Raw genomic sequence first — 20,413 nt, 5'->3', positions numbered from 1 at the left:
TCAATATTATCTATCTGAAAATTTTGAAGAAATCATTGGGTAAAATTTTTAGGTTTGGCCAACAAGTATAATGATTATATTTTTAAAATTTAACAAATGATGATTGTAGATGATTCTACTATCTCACCATTGTTTTAACTTTGAGACAACGAAGACCCAGAGCATTTCAGTTAGTTGCTTGAGGCTGTTAATGAGTTTGTGCAAAGTCAGCCCTGGAGTCCAAACTCAGGGACTTTCCCCTCAACTAAATCACCAACTAACTGTATATCAAGCACTTTAATTTAAATTGCATTCAAGGAAGTACTTTCTGTAATCTTTCAGATGTGTTGCCAATCTTCTCTGGCCATGATTTTTGATTGATAAATACTCCCTTTTTCTTTTGGTACAGGAGATCGAACTCAGGACCTTGTGCTTTCAAGGCAGGCATGGTGCCACTGAGCTAAATCCCCGGTGGGTAAGTATTCCTTTTAACAGGTAGCAGAAACTCCTGGTTTTTGTTTTGTTTTGCTTTCAGCTGAATTTTGCAGACAAAGGTTTTAGGCACTGTGTAGTATTTCCCTGGGGCTGTCTCCTAGGCAGTCTTTATTCTGTAGACTTGGGATTTGTTCTTTCTTGTCAAGAAGTTGATGTTTACTGGAACTTGCATCTCTAGATCGTGGTCAAAATACACTTAAGCTCATAGCTGTCAGTGAGTCAGAGAGACTAGGTAGGTCAAGAACTCTATTTATGGACCTGCTAGGGGATGATTCCTTGTGCTACTGAGCATGATTGAAAGCAGTAGTGCAGTTATATTTCTATTAGGCAGTTTAAGACATTCTCAAGGTCTTGGCAAATGTGAATATAATAGTTGTAACCCTACATAAAAGCTTAGCATACTGACTTTTAATTACCTAGGATACTTTGCCCAAGTAGGTAGATTTTTATGTCCAGGGACCTGGCCTTGGTTCTTAGACTGAGAGGGAAAATGAGCAGGTATTTCTGCAGAAGATAAGATCAGGGAATGATTGTTTGTTCTAATACTTTATCCTTTGTTCCTAGTGTGATAAATAGCAATGAATAGGTGCTTTTTTTCTTGCTGGCTTTTCCTGACCATCAACCTTTTTATGCTTCACCTCTCTTATAAGTTCATATGTATAGATTCTCACAAACCTGAGGTATATCACTGGAGGTCTGCATTGCAAAGGCAGTAACACAAGATGTTCTTATGATCAGTAATACTGCAAAATGTGACTTCTCTCCATTTCTGTTTATCCTTCATGATAAAGGAATAGAAACATGTAGTTCATTTGGTAACAGTTGTAAAAATAGTTCTGTTTTTCTTGAAATAGTAATACAGATTTAGAGGCTAGTTTTCATTAAAAATGGTGGGTAGAAATGTCTATAATGACCTTTATTATGATTTACGTATGTGCACTATGTATAAATAACAAATATTTAACCAACTATTTCCCTTTTCATTTCTGGGATTTTAAAATTCAGTACTAGATTTTAAATGATATTATCTACAGAAATGTAGGGGAACTGTCTTAAACATGGTTCTTTATTATGTAGCTCTGGCTGAGCACTGGGTCAAATTATATACACTAAACATAACTCCATAGAATAAAATCTCAATACAATATGCTAAATTCATAGATGATAAGTTTTATCGTACAATATTAGTATTCTAATGGAAAGGCCATTACCATTAGAAATATCCTTTGAGTTTTAGCAGTCACCATGGATTCAGAATGGTGGTCATCTTGTGATGAACACAAAGTAAAAGAAATTTTGTAACGTGGTCTTTATTTGACTTTGGGTTAGGCACTACTAAGAAGTGTAAAGACACACTTTAATTCTTTTGGTTTGGTCCACTCTTAAATGGCTCTTCTCAAAACAGTAATGAACTGTGGGCACTTTTCTGAGAAGAGCAGGTTGATACAGTAGAGCAGTGAGGTTATAAGTTAAGACATATGGAATACAGTTCTGGCCCAAAATTTCTTGAGGGATGTTGCTCAAATAGCCAAACTTCTCTTAGTATCAGTTATCTCTTCTATAAAATGGAAGAATATGACATATTCACCTACTTCTTCTGTGGTGATAAGGATCAAATGAAATAATGGAAGTAAAATATTTTTATATCTTACCTCATAAAAATACAAATATGACATATTATTAATGCAACCTTAAATAATTCATCATCTATCTCATCTGTAGAATGGAAGCAGGAATTGTTTCTGTCTTGTTGGATGACTTTGAGAAGTAAATGGAATAAAATATGTAATACCATCTAGAATAGTTCATGGAAAGTATTAAATGCTCAATAAATGTAGAGATTACAAGAACAATTTATGAGACAAAAAGACTTCTTGATCTTAAAGTTCCCCCCTCCAAAGTTTTTGCTTGTAATATTTTCACTAATCTAAATTTGTCTTTATCTTCAGTGTTAAAAATGTCATTTTGAGCGAGTTGATGAAGAATGTGAACTGGGTATATAGTTCTCCCCAGATGGGCATTAGTTGAGAGTGGGAATCAATTATATCAGAGATTCTCAAAGTGTGACTCAAAACCTGGTCCTCTATTATTCATACCGTAACATCCATACTTTAGTTTCTTGCATAAATTAATAATAAGATACAGAATTAATAATTATCCCATTGAATGAATACAAACCAGACATCACTTCATTGGTGTCTCATTGAAAGCAATAAAGCAGTAAAGGTTTTGTGAGGATGAGGAAGGTGGTCTTGGACAATCAGTGGTGAGCACCTTGATAAAGTGATCCCTGGATCAAAGAGTCTTTGTGATTCCTTGGATTGGTCCTCCATTGATTGTAGTTTATTGTGAAGTGGCCCACCAAAAATAAATGTTGTAGGTAAATATTAGAGAATATTATTTGGGCTTAAACAGGGAAGGCAGGGGGCACTTTCCAGAGACCTGTATATTTCATACTTGTACACTGATCTCACAACTTAGGTATCTATGTTTTATTTTGAGGGGGGAGTGAGAGGGCAGAAAATCCTAGAGAGAAAATTCAGTTTTTCTAGAAAGCTAAAAGGTCCTGGAAAGTATATAATTTTTCTCCAACTGAAGATAATTTTTTCTGGATGACTGTATCATAACAGAGAGTATCCAGGTCTTCAGGTTTTATGTACCCAAGGGTTATGGTTTTAGCCTCGCCAACTAAAACCCACAAAGAAAGCTGTTAGAAAAGACCCAATCTGGGTCAGATGTGGTCTGCTGTAGCAGGGGATCTGTAATGGGCCTATTTGGGGTGAGTTCATAGTCATCAGCTCTCTACAAGGTGGCAGAGACTGCTCAGTATAAACTCCTTCCTCAGTATCCACAGGAAATTTGTTCCAGATCTACTTACAATACCAAAATCTTTGGATGCTCAGATTCCTTATGTAAGATGGTGTAGTATTTTCATGCAACCTACACACGTCCTCCTTTATACTTTAAATCATCCCTGGATTACTTATAATACATCACACAATATAAATACTATGTAAATAGTTGTTTTACTGTGTTGGCTAGGGAATAATAAAAAGTCTATACATGTTCAGTACAGACACATTTTTGTTTTCTCCATATTTGTAATCTGAGAGTGGTTGAATCTTTGGATGTAGAAACTGAGGAGAGGGAGAGCTGACTGTATTACTTCCTTTCTTGCCAAGCACAAAGTCAAGCTGAGTTTCTTAGTATTCCCTGCCCATAGGATGTGGGCATGCACTGATTTCTGGTCACTCGCCTGTGGGTTGCAACCTACCACCTCTACACTTGGCCTGTGGGACAGACCTCTTCTGACTCCCCGTTCTACCTTCTTTGGACTGAGTTGAAGCCCAGGGAATTTTGGAAGCTATGGACTGCAGATAGCAAAGCCCCAGATAAAAGACACATGTGCTTCTTAGTTGCCAGAAAACTGCTTAAACTTTACATGAAACAAATTTTTGCTGTGTTAAGCCTCTGAGATTTTGGTGTTGTTAGTGTGGTTAGCTTGCCTGTTGAATATACAGAGGACAGCAACTATCATTAAGCAGATGCTCTTCTTTCCTAAATGGAAAGGGATGGCTAGACTTGATTTAATAGTGCATTCTACAAGGAACACAATTAGAGGCGGGTAGTAAACCACAGGTGAGCACAGGACTCTTCTGGAGGAAGACTTCTGACATAGGAGTTCTTTTTCAGGAGAAGCATGTCACATAAACCCACAAAATCTATTTGGATGAACTCAGGAGATGATTAGCCCTGCATTACAAACAAGTGAACCAAATGCTTTGCCAGGTGTACTTTTAGGAATATGTCTCCAACATTTTTTATAAATTTTCTGTCACTTAAACATCCTCATCATTAGAATTCTTAACCAGAGTACTAGAAAAATATCTCAGGATGTTCCTATAAAAATTCATGTATGTTACCTGGAAGAGGTGGTACCAGGCTAACCACTAGTAACATCTAGCTTTTCAGACTCTGAGATGAGCATATGATGATGCTTGTCTCAGAATCAGGACGTAGTGGGCGAGGGGAGTTGCAAATATTCAGAACGAGTGACAGCTATCTGGGTAAGAAAGATCTATTTGGGAGACTACAATTCAGGAACCCCTGAGCACCTAGGAAGGGGATTAGCAGAGGAAGTGGGCTTAGGAAATTGGCTGATGGGGAAGAAGGTAGGAAGGCAAGCTTTGCCCCTGTTCTGAAGTCTGGCTTATAAAAAAAATCTCAGCTTTTCGTGAAAGAACTTTTGGGCTTTACTTCAAAGTAGGGTAAAAACTGACTTTTCCAGAAGCTTCCTAGCAAGAAAGAGTTCTTTTTTTCTTTATGGATAGGCTAAATAAGGTGTATTTTCCCTTCAATTTATGAAGTCTTTTTTGAGTATGCCATTAAGCAGCTGGATTCTATTCCTTTAAGTATCTTGGAAGGAATTCAGGGATATTTAAATTTCTGTTTTGGTCAAAGCCTAGAACTAACTGATGTTGATATTAATTAGCTAATTTCAGCTCACTCAAAAAATGGTGAATTAGAAAAAGAATTGCCTATTTTAAAAGATTTTTCAAAATAATATCTGTTGTAGCAAAATATTTGTCCACACCACCAAATATTCCTCTACACTATCCTCTTCTGTGGCTCTCCCAATTTTCCCCTGTAGTGGTTCAAAATTAAGGTTCAGAATATCTCAGCCTTACATAAAGATAAAGAAGAAGGTAAAACAAGAAAAGTGACAATCTGGTCCTTAATGTACAGTTGCTGATTTCATACACACATGTTGGTTGTTAGTGAGTCACAGATACATTTTGTGTTTTTGAGTTCTGTGGTAATATGTATCTATTTGTTCACTAACCTAATTATTGAAGCTTCTATTTTTGAAAGAGCCCTCAATCACCTTTTATTATCTATCTACAGATTGTGAGCTCTTTGAAGGCGGAGACATCTTCAACTATAACATTGTTCTGACATAGTACTGATAACATGATAGAAAATACTTAGTGAACCAATTAGTTATGAATCCCCTCTCTCCCTTTCAACATGAGAGACCTAAGCAACCACCATTATTAAATGCCATTTTCCTAGTAAAAGATTCCTCCAAAAGGCAAATTCACTGAGGCTGAGAGTTGAGGTTTTGTAACACATGCTTGCTGACTTGATTTTCTCTGGGTGTGCCAGCTGATTTTCTTCAGCTCTAGTCTGATTTCTTGGAGGGCTTTGGTACAGGTAAATGTTTATGTTTTGGTTATACATATTCATCTTGCATTTTCTAGGGGAAAGACTCTACCTCATCTTTAGGGACTAACAAGCCATGCTGTTGTATGGACCACACTTAACTGGATTTCTTAATTCCTAAACAATAGCTTCTGTCATGACCTTGTCCTTACCTCCTTCTCTGTGGGCTTTTTCTTATTTCATGTTTCTCAAGGCAGGACAAATGAGAGTATCAGGCAAGATATTGTCAGCTGTATGTACAAAGAAACCCAATGGAAGATGGAGTAAACAATCTGGACATTTTTGTTGCATTAAATGATAAGAAGTTTGGAGACAGTGTAGTTGTAGATTTGTTTCATTTGAAGGGTCAACCCAGTGAAGTGCCTAAGTTATTGCCATATTTTGGCTTTGGCTTCCTCAGAATATTTGCTTTTGTCCTCAGACTGACATCTTTGTAATTGCTATAAAGCAATAGTAGTTTTTTTTTGTTTTTGTTTTTGTTTTTTTTGGTACTGGGGATCAAACTTGGGTCCTTGCGCTGGTGGGGCAGGCAGCGGAACCACTGAACTAAATCCCCGGCAGCTATAGCAGTTTGAAGCATCACTCCTCACCAGCCATGAGAGCTGAAAAATGGGTTTCTTTTTTCTTCCACTTTTGATTTTAAGAATATAAAAATCTTTCACAGAAATCCTTCTACAAATCTCCCCTTAATCTTAGTGGTTCAAACTGGACCACATGTTCGTCATGAAACCAATCACTGGAAGAGAATTTGAAAGGCCATGATTGGCTTAGATTCCTTGAGATTTACCCTGGGAAGGGAGCAGGGGCCTTTTCCTCTGAAGCATGAAATTAGAGTTGTGTCATCAAGGAAGCAGAAGGGTGGCTTTCACAAGAAGTAAAGAGGATATGATTGCAAGCTTCTGAGGGAAACTTTGACTTTAGGAATAGAAGTGGTAATCATTCAGCCCCCAGTGGGACCCCTAAGTCTTATACCACTGCAACTTCTGTCCCTTAGACCCTGCCATGCCCTGCAGACCTGTTGTTTGGGAGTGACTTGTTTTATCCATGGGTGTTCACTCCTAACCTGAGCCTTAGGATTTCCTGGTGGGCAGTTACAGGATTCTTGTTTTAACTTAAGCTTTGTAGAAAATGGTAAAAAAGAACCAGAAGTTCTAATGCAGAAAACACACCCCAATCTTCCACTATACAAGTATCGTTCTTCAGTGGTGCCCTTGATAGAATCCTACTGTTTATGCTTCTAGATGTTATAATGGAAGGTTTAAAAAAGTACATAATCAGGACATGGTGGCATCTTTGTAGTAAAGCTAGAGCCTGGGTCCTTTCTGAGTGATGTTTCCTTAGATTCTCTAATCCCACACACTGTAGCCATCCAGTGCTAGCCTAGACTTCAGTGACACCCAGAACCAGACCAGAGGGTGTCTATCTTGGATATAGCATAGAAGCTATTCGACTTCAAAACACCAGACAATGATGAATTCTTTTCCAGGACATCACACCCGGTTTTTTTTTTTTTTTAGTAAAACATATTAGTGTTATTATAAATCAGTGAACATAGTTCATAATAGCAATAATGCCCTTGAAACCTGTTAGCCCTGCCATCTAAGAATGGTATGCTAGAGCATTTGCTGCCTTTGGCTTCACCTTGGGCTATTAACTAACAAATCAGTTATTAGCTGGTGGTAATGACCAATTTTCAAGAGATGATTGCTTAAATATCACCCACCTTGAAAAGAGAATTATTGCTTAACCGAGAACTGAACTCTTATTTTCAACTCAGTAGAGCTAACGATCTTATCTCACTTGGCTGTTTCCCCTCACCTGACCCCCTTGCCTCACCTGCTCTCCTCCTGCCTACAAGGTGTGTTTGGATCACGTGGATACATAACTGCTTTCCGCTCTGCCTCGGTGACTTGAGTCCAAGAAAAGTTCCATATTTAATATTTATTCACCTACTAGTGGTGGATGAAGACAGATGGTAATGAAATCAGTCTTGCTGAGAGTGACCACAATGGTAATAGATTCTTTATGATGTCCAGGAATCCTGGACTCTTCGTCTCTGCTTAAATGCATGTTGGCGCCAACTCTGCCATCATATGCTTTAGTATTCTTGTCATCCTCCTGACCTCTCCTTAGGCCAGCTGTGCTCAAGGCATCAATCTGTCTTTCTCCTCATATAAATGCTTTAAACACCTATAGCTACAAATGACTCACCAGGAGAGATTTTTTTTTCAAAACAGGGAAAACAAGATAAAATTAAGGAACCTCTTCAAAGCTGGAGGAATGGCTGGTACTCCTGTGAGAGCTGGTTTTGCTGGTGTTGTCTCTTGCCTGGAACTGGTTCATCTAAACAGCTCCACTTACCCAGGTTGGGGGATTTCAGAATTCCTCCTTTCCAACATCATTTTATTGGCTGGAAATGAAACTGGGAGAGAGACAACTAGCTCTCTCTTCCCTGATGACAAAGAAGGAAGAGATGGGAAAGGGGAGATGTAAAACAAAGCTGTTTTGGCAAAGAATCATGCCCTGTCAAATGAGTAAACTCAGCTGATTGCACTGCCAATAGCCATATCCTGGGGCAGGCGGAGCTTTTTAAGCAATCTGGCAGCCCTTTTTAGTAATAAGAGGTAAATCATTCTGACATTCCTTGCTATTCAAAGCATTAATCATGTTGAATTCCTTTGTTATTCTGGGGTCTGGATCAAGTGTAATTCTGTAGGAATTCTATTGTAGTCTAGTATTAATTAATCTCTGTTTTATATAGAGTAGTGCCAAAAACCTTTCTCTGCAATTTGTTTGCATGTATGTCAGTTATTAGCTCTGTACCTAATATGACTCTAACTGGGGAACTGCCTCTCTCCCTCTCTCTCCCTCTCTTCTCTTCCCTCCTTCCCTCCCTCCATCATCTAAGTCTTGGAAACCATCATTATCCTTAGATGGGAACTAGGGCAGCTCACAGGTTAAGGAGGACTTTGTTCCATTAGCGCATTATGAAAGGTGAGGAGTCAAAAAACCCCACTGGGGTTCAAACTCTACCTCTGTTACTTTTGTGTAAGTTGTCTGAATGCAGTTTATTCATCTGAAAAATGGATATTATCATGATTCCTGTTATTCCTGATTTTCTGGAGATGAAACAATCAGCTCTCTAGTGATGAAAGAAGCTGGCAAGGGAGGGGATGAATTTGATGGGATGGATGGTTCTCAGTCAGTGACAACCATAGAAGTCTTTCAAGACATAGGGTGTCAGGATAGATCACTGTTAGCATCACTTCCAACCTGAAGAGTTTGAGTGTTTGCAGTATAAACCATGTACGGGCTCTAGGAAACACCTGCCTGTCTCTTGGCTCTTCCTTGAATATGCCTAAGCAATATTAGAGGGTCAGCAGCTGAGCTTCTTGGCTTTTCAGTGGTAAATAATGAATGTTGCTCAGCTGCCAGCACACTCTGAAACCTTCTGTTTTGAGATGTAGAAGGAAAGGAGGAAAAACCAATAAAAATATCCAATATGCATTTATCTGATCCATCATCTTTAAATAGCTCCCTTCAGATTTCAAAAAAGGTAACTCTATCCCCTCTCCTGGCTGGATCTCTGCATCCTGCCACAAAACAGTACTGTTGGCCCTAGATTTTGACCTGGTATAAAAAGCAGTATATTTTTATGACCTGGTAACAGTCACATTTCTACCCCATAAAATATTAAAGAAGGCATGACAGTGCCTTTAAGATCTTTGAGGCAGGTGCTATCACAATGTGCCCCTTTATTATTTATTTATTTGACTATTTCTGTATAGTGAGGCTTAAATGCTTTTCAGGCCAAATAATTAAATTCCATTATGGAAAGTGGAGATTGTTGGCAAAATGTACTCACTGCTGCTGTTAGACCCTTGAGTCCCCAGGGAAAAACTCCATGGAGGGAATATAAAAATCTGGCTTATGTTTATATGTAAGATATGCAGTATGACATATATTGCACCCACAGGAATGATGCTACATAAGAAACCAAATGCGGAGGGGGCTGTTAGCCTGTAATCTCTTACAGCAGGATCTGCATACCAGGCCAGTGGGTGAAATCTAGCCCACTGCCTGTGTTTGTATGTCCTATGAATCTGGTACTGTTTTTATATTTTAAATGGCTGAAAAAGCCCCAAAGAATGATATTCTGTGTCATAAGAAAACTATATGAAGTTAAAGTTCCATTGACCATAAAAAGATTTAATAAGCACACAGCCACCACCCACTCATTTACATATGGCCTATGGCTGCCTTTGACCAGGACAAGTTGAGTGTTTGCAACAGAGACCCTATGGCTGAAAAGCCAAACACATTTCCTATCTGGGCTTTATAAGAAAAATTCACTGACCCCCATGGTAGAGGAATTTGAACAAGGGCTTTGGAAAGGACATAGCACTGGAGCAAAATGAGTTCAAGGTCCTTTATGGGGTTGATGCATTTGGATATGGACTCTTGGTGGTGATTAACCTGATTATTTTCTGGAATGAATAGGCTAAGAGGACAAGCATACTCTAAATAGTTTTGGGATCTCATAACTTGCTCCTAGGGTTATACACTGGTGAAATCATTTTTCTCCATCTCCAGTGCCTCACTCTTTCCATTGCTGCCACTCAAGTCTAAGGCATGACCATCTCATGGAGTCTTTGGGAAAAGCTTTCTAACTAGTCTGTTTCAATACATGGCTAATAAATGGCTCAACCTGTATATAATAGCTGCAGTGATGTTTTAAAAAAAGAAAACAGATTTTTGCATGAGTATATTCTCTACTTCATTCAAATTTGTGCTCTGATAATGTCCTACAGGAAAGGCTTTTTTTGCTTATTCTTCCTAGAGTAGTCCCCACCTCATTCCATCTTTATTTTTCTTCCTTTTTATTGCTGTCCTAGCATTTATCATTGTCCTATGTTTTCTGTGTTGGTTTACTGATTACACTTTGTTTCCTCTACTAGAAAGGTAGCACCTTAAGATTAGGCACCTTACAGGATACAGTTTTGTGTAAAAAGAGTTAAGTATGAAAGTATATATAAAGTCTCAGAGAATTTACAAAAAACAATGATTGTTATGAGAAGGTAGCAGTCAAAGATGGGATGGAGTGAATATTTTCATTGTACATATTTATATTTATTTTTTCTTAACTTTCATATCCTGTAAATATATTAGCCATTCCAAAACATTAAAAACAAAACAGAAATCTTCTGTGGCATTTAAGATAGTTCTCTTAGACATGCTGGCGAACTGTGATAAGAGGTATTTTCCAGTACCTCCATGACACTGTCTCCCATCCACATGCTCTTCTTACACTGTGACGAGCTTCATGGCATCGTGAGATGGGTTTATGTTCATCCCCTTGAAGCTGGACAGTTCAGTAAATATAGCAGAAGTGATCTATGAGAGTTCTGAGGGTAGATCATACAATGTGAGCCAGCTTCTACCTGATCCTCTTGGGGTACTTGTTGACAGAGCCCAGCTACCATGCTGGGAGGAGATCCAGACCACAGGTCAAGGCATTCCAGCCAGTATCCCAGCTTAGATCTCAGCTACAGTGAACCACCAGCTGCTGAGTTAGGAAGCCTTTGAGGAGGCCCTGGCTGCAATCACCATCTAACTGTCACTGAATGAAAGACCCAGAGAAAGAACTGTTTTGCTGAGCCCAGGTAGCTCCCAGAAATATGAGAGATAATAATAAAAAGATTGTTTTGTTAAAAAAGAGTAGGTACTTTGACTGACTGATTTATTAGGGTATTTCCAATATCACGCATGAGTATGCAAGAGAAATTCAATGAGTGAATAAATAAATGGATCACTCTTCCTGGTAAAAGTCCTTGTAGCACTGGTGTCATATTCTGTCTGCCTGTTTCCCCAGAGATGAATTTTTATTTAAAAAGTCCATGTTCTTGCTCTCAAGGAGACCTGTGGCTAGTAGGAGACACAGACATTAAACACTCCTTGGCATTCAAATTTCCTGCCATATGCACTCTTCCTCCTGGATCCTGTTCTCTTGTAAGCTTAACCTGGTTATTTTGCGTAGCCCATTGATGGTTAGAAAAAGTTTTCTGTCGGTAGCAGACACTGTCAGGCTCTGGCCAGATCCCCTTGGGTCCATTTCATGCTCCTTTTCCTGATTGCTTTGCTTCCATGAACTTCTGCCTGTCACTGTCTTTGAAGGACACACTCGGCTACTGGAGTAGCTTACCTCAAACTCCCAGAGAGATGGATGCCTGGGTTTTACCCTCTAGAGCGTATTTTTAGTGAACAATTAACTGACTTGTTCAGGAGTTTGAAAGCATAGTTTTCAACCGGCACTCCAGGGTATCCTGTAGGATTGGCTGAAGTTACTCTTCATGAGAATTTGCCAGAAATCAAGTGTGTTTCTCTTCTCCCCCTTCCTGCATGTTCCTTACTACTGTCTCCTGCAGGCATTTTTTAAAAAACAAATCACTTTCCCACAAATCTTTCCCCTCGGGTCTGGTCATGAGGAATCCCACCTAACACCATGTTTTCATATTTTAGAGTGGTAGATACACCTTTAATGTGAAGAAAGAATACAATGGGAATAGCAGCCATTGTGGCAAGGCCAAAGTCTAATGCAGCTTTTTGGTGGGTAGGTGGCATGAAGTACAAGATAAGAGGACTTGGAAAAATTCGGTAAACCCTCTAGGCAATTAACTATTTTATAATATGTTATATTATATATATAGTATGTTATATGTTAATATGTTATTCCTTAGTAAAGGAATCAGGTAAAAAGAGGAATCTAGCAATACCTTTATGTGGGTAGGTGGTGTGAAAAAAACACAAGCATGTATTTGGTTTTAAAGCCTGTCTAAGCAGGGTACACAGAAGGAAAAAGGATGATTTTACATTTAAAAAGTTCCATTTTAAGGTTCATTTTTGCAGATGTGCTTAAATCCCCTGTAGCCGTCACCAAAATGCCACCAATCCTTTTTATCCTGCACATGCTGACAGCTTATTTAAAATCATCATGCCCCCAAATGATACGGGTTTTGTCTTCAACCAGCTGGTTCAATTAGTCAAGATTCTGAAAAAGTTAACTGGAAAATTCTTTTATCCCCATTTGTTCAAGTCTGCCAAAAATTCTAAGTTAGGTGGGGATTCTGAGAGCAACAGATTTACCCAGCCCCAAGGCCTTAGGGTTATTACTTTTTGATGGCCTCCTGGAAGGCTGGAGGAGGCTGCCAACATGGTTTATCCACTGGACAATGCCAACACCAGGAGAAAATGGGGAGGAGAGTTTTCATTCTGTTAGGCTGTTTGGAATGAACAACCTGTTAAAGAGTGGTAATGGAAGAATACTTTCCACTGTTGCTCTGCCATGACACTCGCAAAGTCATGCAGTCATGTTGGCTTTGATTCTCTAGTATCTTGGTGCTACCTGGATGCCTTTACTTGAGTGATAAATGGAATTAGTTCCATGTTTCTTCCCTTGAAATTAGCATATTAATGTTGCAGATTGATAATTCTCGAAAGGTGGATGCTTGAGTACACAGGCAGTCTTCTTTAGGGCTCCCACGAACAGTCTCTTCTCCAGTGATCCTCACCATGTTCACACAAGTCACAGGATTTAAAATGTAAAAAGGCACCATCTAGTTTAACCTCCTCATTTCATCTGAGGAAAACTAGGACTTAAATTGATGCCATGATTTGATTCAAGGGAAGCCTGTGGGGGCCATAAATCAGAGGCTGAATATATAAAACAATTTTTTATTATACTCTCATATTTTAAGGAGGCAACATGACGGTGTGAGAAAAGGGAGAAGAATCTGTGGTTTTCAGTCAATAGACCTGGGTTCAAATCTTGATTTTCCTAGTTAAGTATTAGTTGGGTCAAAGTTCTTGAACATTGGTTTCTTCAGTTTTAAAAATTGAGATAGAAATAACTTCCTGCCGAGGTAATTAAAATTTAGAACAATCAGTAGAAAGGGCTTTCAGAGTTGGCCCATAGCAAGAGGTATACTACTGTTTGTTCTTTCTTTTTTCACCCCAGCTAATTAATGGCAACCCTGGTTAATGGCAAAACTGATCTCCAGTTCTTCTGATTTCTGGCTTAGTATTCTTTCTATCCCACCTTTACTGATTCCTTGATTCTTACATATACTGGAAAATTTTCTTTGTATGACTGGATTGATGAATAGCATTGTCTGATTGTAAACTTTTAAAAATTAGAACTATAAGATCAGCATTAAAAATTACTGCCAGTCGGGTTGGGAATTTAGCTCAGTGGCATCGTGCCTGCTTTGCAAGTGTGAGGTCTTAAGTTTGATCCCTGGTACAAAAAAAATTACTGCCATTCAACACTTACAGAATATAGTCAGATTTTCATGGAGAAAATGAGGAAATGGAGTGGTTTAGTTTAGATATAGAGTAACAAGAATGGTTTGTAATGGTAGAATTTATTATTGATTATTTAATACATTCAACATATATTTACTGAGCAGCTGCATTAATTGGGCACCAGAGGAGACTCAGGTGAATAGAGCAGATACGGTGCCCTATTCTCACCAACTTAGTGAGTGAAGTCGAGGAAGACCTGTTCTTTAAGAAGTAAACCCTGACTTGTCTATAGTCTTTTATGGTGAAAGATATGGCAAAATGTTGATTGAGTTAGAGGAAGCCCTAGTAATCAAAATATGAAACTCACAAGAGATAATAAAGGCTGAAAATATAGCTTTAGAAAAACTTAGGGAAATCCCTTGAAGGCAGATAATCAGTTATAAGAGGAAAAAAAGGAAGTTTTGGGGGTATTTCCAACATTTGAGGTTAGAAAAGATTCATTTCCACAAATTCTTTTGGCAACAGGGTAGAGTAATGCTAGCTTCCATTAATGAACACTCACTAAGCACCAGGTCATATGTTGAGTACTTTACATGCATTGTCTCAGTCTTCACAAAGTGGAAGGGTAGGTTTCAATATTATCCTCATTTTTAACAGATAAAAGAATTGAGATTGGGATGCTAGGAGAGGTTGCAAACAAACCAACCAACCAGGATCAATGACTAGGTCCAGATTCAGGCAGTCACACTTCCAGGGGCCAGAACATTATAGCATTTCCCAGCCCTGCTTTGGAGTGACACACAGCTGCAGGATTAGCTCTGTGGCTACAACTACGCACACTTTGACAATTGCTGAGTATCCCTGTAGCTGACTGTCTTTTTCTGTAGAGTAGGCTTTATCCTAGGGTTGTGTAAAGGATGATATGAAATAATATTAGTGAAAGTGTGTGACAAATCTGCCAGACAGGTAGGATGATCATCTGTCTTGGTTTTCTAGGGACTTTTCCATTTTTATCATTCTAAGTCTTGCAGCCTCAAATAACCTTCAGTTCTGGGCACCTTGAGACAGTTGGTCATCTCCATGCAAGTCCTGTTCCAACTAACAAAATATTTGAGCAAAATGTTAATAGATTTTGGAAAACAGGAAGCGGCTGCCGGAGGCAAACGAATTTCAGCTGGAGTTTGAGGCCGCTGTCAACTCTTGTGGGCTGAAAGGCATCAGGGAAAGTCTCCCTGATAATGGCTGTGAGAAAAATCGGGGAGTTAGAACAGAGTTTGGAAAACAGGATGCTTGCCAAGCTCTGGTACTAATGTTTTGTGTCTGTGGGCCTTTATACAGAGCCTCTTTAGAGGTGCTCAGAAAGAGGTTGGGGAAGAGTATTGAGTTCAAGGGCAGAAAGAGGGAGAGAGTCCGGTGGCAAACTTTTGACATCTTAATATACAGCTTTTCCTGTTTTCTTTTTTGTGGAACACATTTTGGTGGATTTGAATTTTCTACTGTCATTGACTGACTAACTAACTGCATGATATTTCTATTTCACTCCTTTAATCCATAGTCACTGCTTTCATAAAAAGAAGTGATAATCTTAATCTCCTGAAACATGGTTAGGATCAAAAAAGAAATTATATTGGCATGAAGGAAACATTCAATAATCGTTGGTTACTGTTATTACTGCTACCATACTATTGGTACTATTATTCATACTATTTTTATTAATTATTGTATTAGGATAGGGTTGCCTGATTTTGCAAGTAAAAATACAAGATGCCCAGTTAAATGTAAATTTCAGATAAACAATAAATATTGCTTAGGATATACATGCACTAAAATTTATTTATTGATTACTTGAAATTCAGATTTACCTTTCATTTTGCATTTTATCTGGCAACCATATGGTAGGGTAACTAATTGTTCTAATTATCCCAGGTCTGAAGGATCTCCCAGGACACAGGACTTTCAATCCAAAACTGGGACAGTCACAAGCAAATGGGCAAAATCGGTCACCCTGTTAAGGCAGCAGTCTAGTAGCTTTTTAGGAGATCACTTTTTTTTCCATTTAGTTTATTGGTACATTTTAGGTATACAATATAGTTATATTCATCATTGGGATCTTGTACCTTTACATGATGTATCTTGGTTCTTATTTTTTTCCCATTCCCCTGCCCTCCCTTCACCCCCTCCACCCTTCCCTATTTACAAAGACTTTGTTTCCATGTTTTTCCTTTTCTCATAAATGATAGTGATAGGAACTTTCTCCTAAACAGTCACATGCCCCATGGATGCAGTGTTTTGCATACATGAATTCAGTGCTTTGCTCTTTGAAGCCTATCCACAAATTCCTGGTTAAGAATATAGGCTCTGAAAAATCATTCGGGCCTGTCAATTGTGTAATCTGATGTGACAGGAGCAGTTACACAGTTAATGAAAAAAAAAAGGTTAAATCAGAACATCATAAAAAACACATTTATACAGTTTATTTTAACCTAAGACACATGAAGTATGTGTTCATTTACTCATCATTTGATGTCTGGTCAAGGTCTTTTTCTAGCTAAGTGTCTGTGATTGGAATACTTAATCTTTCTTATACTTGGCATTTCATGATGCATCATTATGTGTGAATTCTAGTTTTTATGTTATTTTTAAAATTGCAGCACTGATATAAAAGAAACTTGAGAAGCAATCTCAGTATAGAATCCTTCCAGAAGTTTACTGTTAACCCCTTATCTTTTATAGTGATCTTCTTTTGAGATCAAATCTGACAGTAATTTCTCTAAAAGTGTACCTTTATCAAGTATGTACAAAGAATTCAACTGAATTTTGATAGAAGTGACAGCTGGATTTTATGTTTATATTTTGTCTGTTTATAATGAGTTAAATTACATAACCATGATAGCAGTACAACTGCCACAAGCAAGGTTGGTGATAATCAGTGTTTGGGTATCTATAGCGTGGATTTATCCATTATGTGAGTAAGTAGAGGTCATTTAGTGTGGCTTCTAATGCAGCTTCCTGGAGAGCATGTGCTGTCTTCTCTCTGAAATCCTCAATGAAATTCTCATTCTTCACTTTTAGTTTTCTGAGTGGATTCTTTGGGGCAATCTGAGGAGGGGCCGAACTTCAGATCTGGATTCAGTGGGCAGCAGAGATGGTCCCCTGGACTTGGGAGCCTGAAAAGAGGTGGAGATATTGAATAAATTCTGAGAAATTACAGGAATCTTGGGGAGATGAAGGGCTTCTCCCCTATCACAAGAATTGGAACTTTGAGGCAATCCTACTTTGATTTCAAAGGCCAAAGAAGTCCCATATGACATTATTAAGAAATAAATGCATTCAAGGAGCTTATATGTTAATAAAAGAAATTCTCCTACAAGTTTTTATAGATGTGTACACATTCTGAGCAGATAAAATGGAGGTGACTTTCTAAGTGGCATGTTCTCTTGGCCATGGATTCTGTCCACAGGCCATCAGTTATTAGCCCCCGCTTGCCTTCTTTGCAGCCTCTGTAAGCCTGTGGCTTGACCTAGCCAAGGGGAGTGACCTAGCTGTGATGCATGCTGGTTTGGTGTGGGACTGCTTCTCTCAGTGAAGTCATGTCTTGTCATACTTATTGAACACCTTACGATTATAACTGAACCACAGTTATAGGTCTGCCCACTTCACATCAAACAGTAGTCACTTGTGAGTCTCATTCTTGGGAATATTAAAAGCTGGTAAAAATGCAGATTTGGTTGAAGTGGAGGAGAGGGGACTTCCTTAGACTCACAGTACTTTAGAAGGAATTACATTTTCAGATTAGTGAAAAGAAAGCAGAGCTTTGAATAAAGGGAACATCTTGCGGATTTAGAGTGGGGGCAGGAGTATTACTTTTTTTTTTGTGGTACCAGAGATTGAACTCAGGACTTTTCGCTTGCAAGTCAGGCAGTGGCACCACTGAGCTAAATCCCCAGCCCTAGGTGTATTACTTTTAAAGGATTGGAGTGCATGAAGTTATGTGAGAGAGAAAGTAGTTAACTTTGAGGACTTGGGCCTCAAAAGGACAGCATGGATTGTTAGATGCCTAGTTGGGAGGGTATGTTGTAAAATGTCAAAAAAGTGAGTAACAAAATGCTGGAAAAAAACCACCTTAGTCTTTATGTTTTTGTACAATGGCTCTGGCCCAACCATTTGCCTCCATTGACTGGCCTGATTTGGGTAATTTTTTCTTTGTGCTTAGCTTCTTCTTATTCTCTGTGACAGCTAATAACTGGTGTTACAAAATTCCTTTCTTATATACCTGATGTATATCCACTTCCATTTTCCTCGAACACAAGGAAGCTCTGGTTCTCCCATATGAGCACTGAAGGGCAAATCTATATTTATATTGGGTTGAGCAGAGTCTGGAATGACCACGTGCTGGCACTGTGTACTATGTTTTATTTGATGTATGTTCTACAGATGAAATCCTTGGGCAGATGTTGGTTTCATTATTCAGGTTCTGAATTCCCAGGGATCCTGGACTGTTTTCCATTAATAATAAGAATTACTATTTGAACAGCTAACCCCTAGTTGAATTCTTGCTATTAACAAGTATTAAACTAGACACTTTCTATGTATCACCTCATTGGATCTTCTCAATAAAACTATGAAGTAGGAACTGTTATTTTATGGAAATCGAGACTTCCTAAGGTTAATAATAATAAAAAAAGAAAGCTGATAAGAGCAGAGCCAGGATTTGGACTTGGTTCGTCTGATGTTAAAGCTAGTACATTTGATAACCATGTGAAAACATTGCCTTTTGAGCACCAAAAGAATTCTAAATTTGTATTCTTTGTCCTAGAGAGATCCCAAGGAATATCTGCAGACTTGCCTGAACTGAACTTGTATTGTCAGCTAAGAAGCAATCAATTGGGCTTCATCCAATATGTGAGGAAAGTAGGAATGGCTGCTCCATCTTGGAATTGCAGTGTCTAGGTCAAAGCAACAGACAGAAACTTCCAAATTTTCTGATGCTAAAAAGACACTAAATAGCCCAGGTCTTTTTAAGCCAAGCCTGTGGCAACCATAGGAACAATGCAAGGAGTGGTCATCTGAGAAAACCCACCCAGAAGTATGAGGGGAAACAGCAAAACTTACGGTAGAATTTTTTTCAGGGGCAAGCTTGTGACTTATTGAAATATTTTGAAATTGTAGTAGCTTTTAATCTCATGTACTTAAAAGAAAAATTATGCTCTTTTTCTCTCTAAAACAACCTAAGACCTCCTGTAACTACAGCTAGAAATTCAGTCTCTTTAGTGCTTGAGACCATCTCTTCCCCCATTGTCAGAAGGGCTAAGGGAGTCTGCAGGGAATTCAGGATAAGCCCAGGGCAGACTGCCTGAGTGCACCTTGGTCACTGAGATACCCATTAACCCAGTCCATATGATGTGATTTCTGCTCTGTTGTTTTTGTTCCACAACTGAAACAAACAAAATCATTGTCAGCCAAATGTGGCCATGCATGCCTGGTAACCCTGGCACTCTGGGAGGCAGAGGCAGGAATATCACATGTTTGAGCCCAGCCTGGGCAACTCAGCATCTTGGTGAGATCCTGAATCAAAATAAAAGATACAGGCTGGGGATTTAGCTTAGCTCAGTGGTTTCGCTGCCTGCTGTGCAAGCGCAAGGACCAAAAAGAAAAAAAAAAAAGATATAAAGTGGCTGGAGATGCAGCTCAGTGCAAAGCGAGTAGGGAAATCATTGTCAAAACAGAAAACTGTACAACCATTCCTTGCCGAAGTCTTGCCATCTCTCTGAAATGCTACCAATCAGCCTCCTTGGTCTCTTCTTAATTTTGAGAGAATTTTTCTTTGTGCATCTATTATAGAAGTTTCTTCTAGCTTTCAACCCTGTGCTATCAGGACTCCTAGTACGTACAGAAGGGATTTCTATGGAAGAAAGAAATTTTTTTCTCTCCTATGTTATGTCTCAGGAATGATGTGGTCCAAGGGCTCAACAGCTGGAAAGAGAACTTGGTTGCTTTCCATTTCATTTGACCTCTTCTTATTTATATTGGAAGGGTCCTTGTGATAATTCTAAAAGCTCTAGACTCAAACACTTCTTACTGCTATCAGATGAGAAAAACATGAACTTTCTCTTCCATCATCTCCCCCAAAGCCTTTATGATCCTTGTTTTAGTTATTTTTTTTTTGTTGTTGCTAATTCAAAATATCTGACACCCAAAGTTAAAGGAGGAAACGTTTATTTAGCTTACAGTTTGTCAAGGCTTCAGTTCATAGTGATCTAGCTCCAAGTCAGGGTGGCGTAGCAGAGGGGAATCACAGAGGAGAAAAAGTTCATGGCAGGCAGAAGACAGAAGGCAGAAGACAGAAGGCAGAAGGCACCAAGCTGCATGCAACAAGTGACCAAACTAGTCTTCTTTCTGTCCCTTATATTTTTAT

The 20,413-nt window shown here is 38.7% G+C and overlaps 1 protein-coding gene across 5 annotated transcripts in view; it reads left to right on the top strand.

Annotated features, from left to right (window-relative positions):
- Window positions 1-20,413, top strand: part of LOC101699615 (spermatogenesis-associated protein 31A6-like) — a 791,892-nt gene that overhangs the window by 137,890 nt on the left and 633,589 nt on the right. For all 5 annotated transcript variants that reach the window (XR_015444821.1, XR_015444823.1, XR_015444822.1 and 2 more), the window contains exon 4: window positions 389-454. The gene's annotated coding sequence lies outside the window, so the exon portion shown is untranslated. The remainder of the gene's footprint in view (window positions 1-388; window positions 455-20,413) is intronic.

This window comes from Heterocephalus glaber, unplaced genomic scaffold, assembly GCF_053883595.1.
Source record: "Heterocephalus glaber isolate CG9 unplaced genomic scaffold, H.glaber_assembly_v1.0 deba00001606, whole genome shotgun sequence".
NCBI lineage: Eukaryota > Metazoa > Chordata > Mammalia > Rodentia > Bathyergidae > Heterocephalus > Heterocephalus glaber.
The sequence above is the reverse complement of the archived record's forward strand: the minus strand, read 5'-3'. Positions and strand labels throughout refer to the sequence as shown.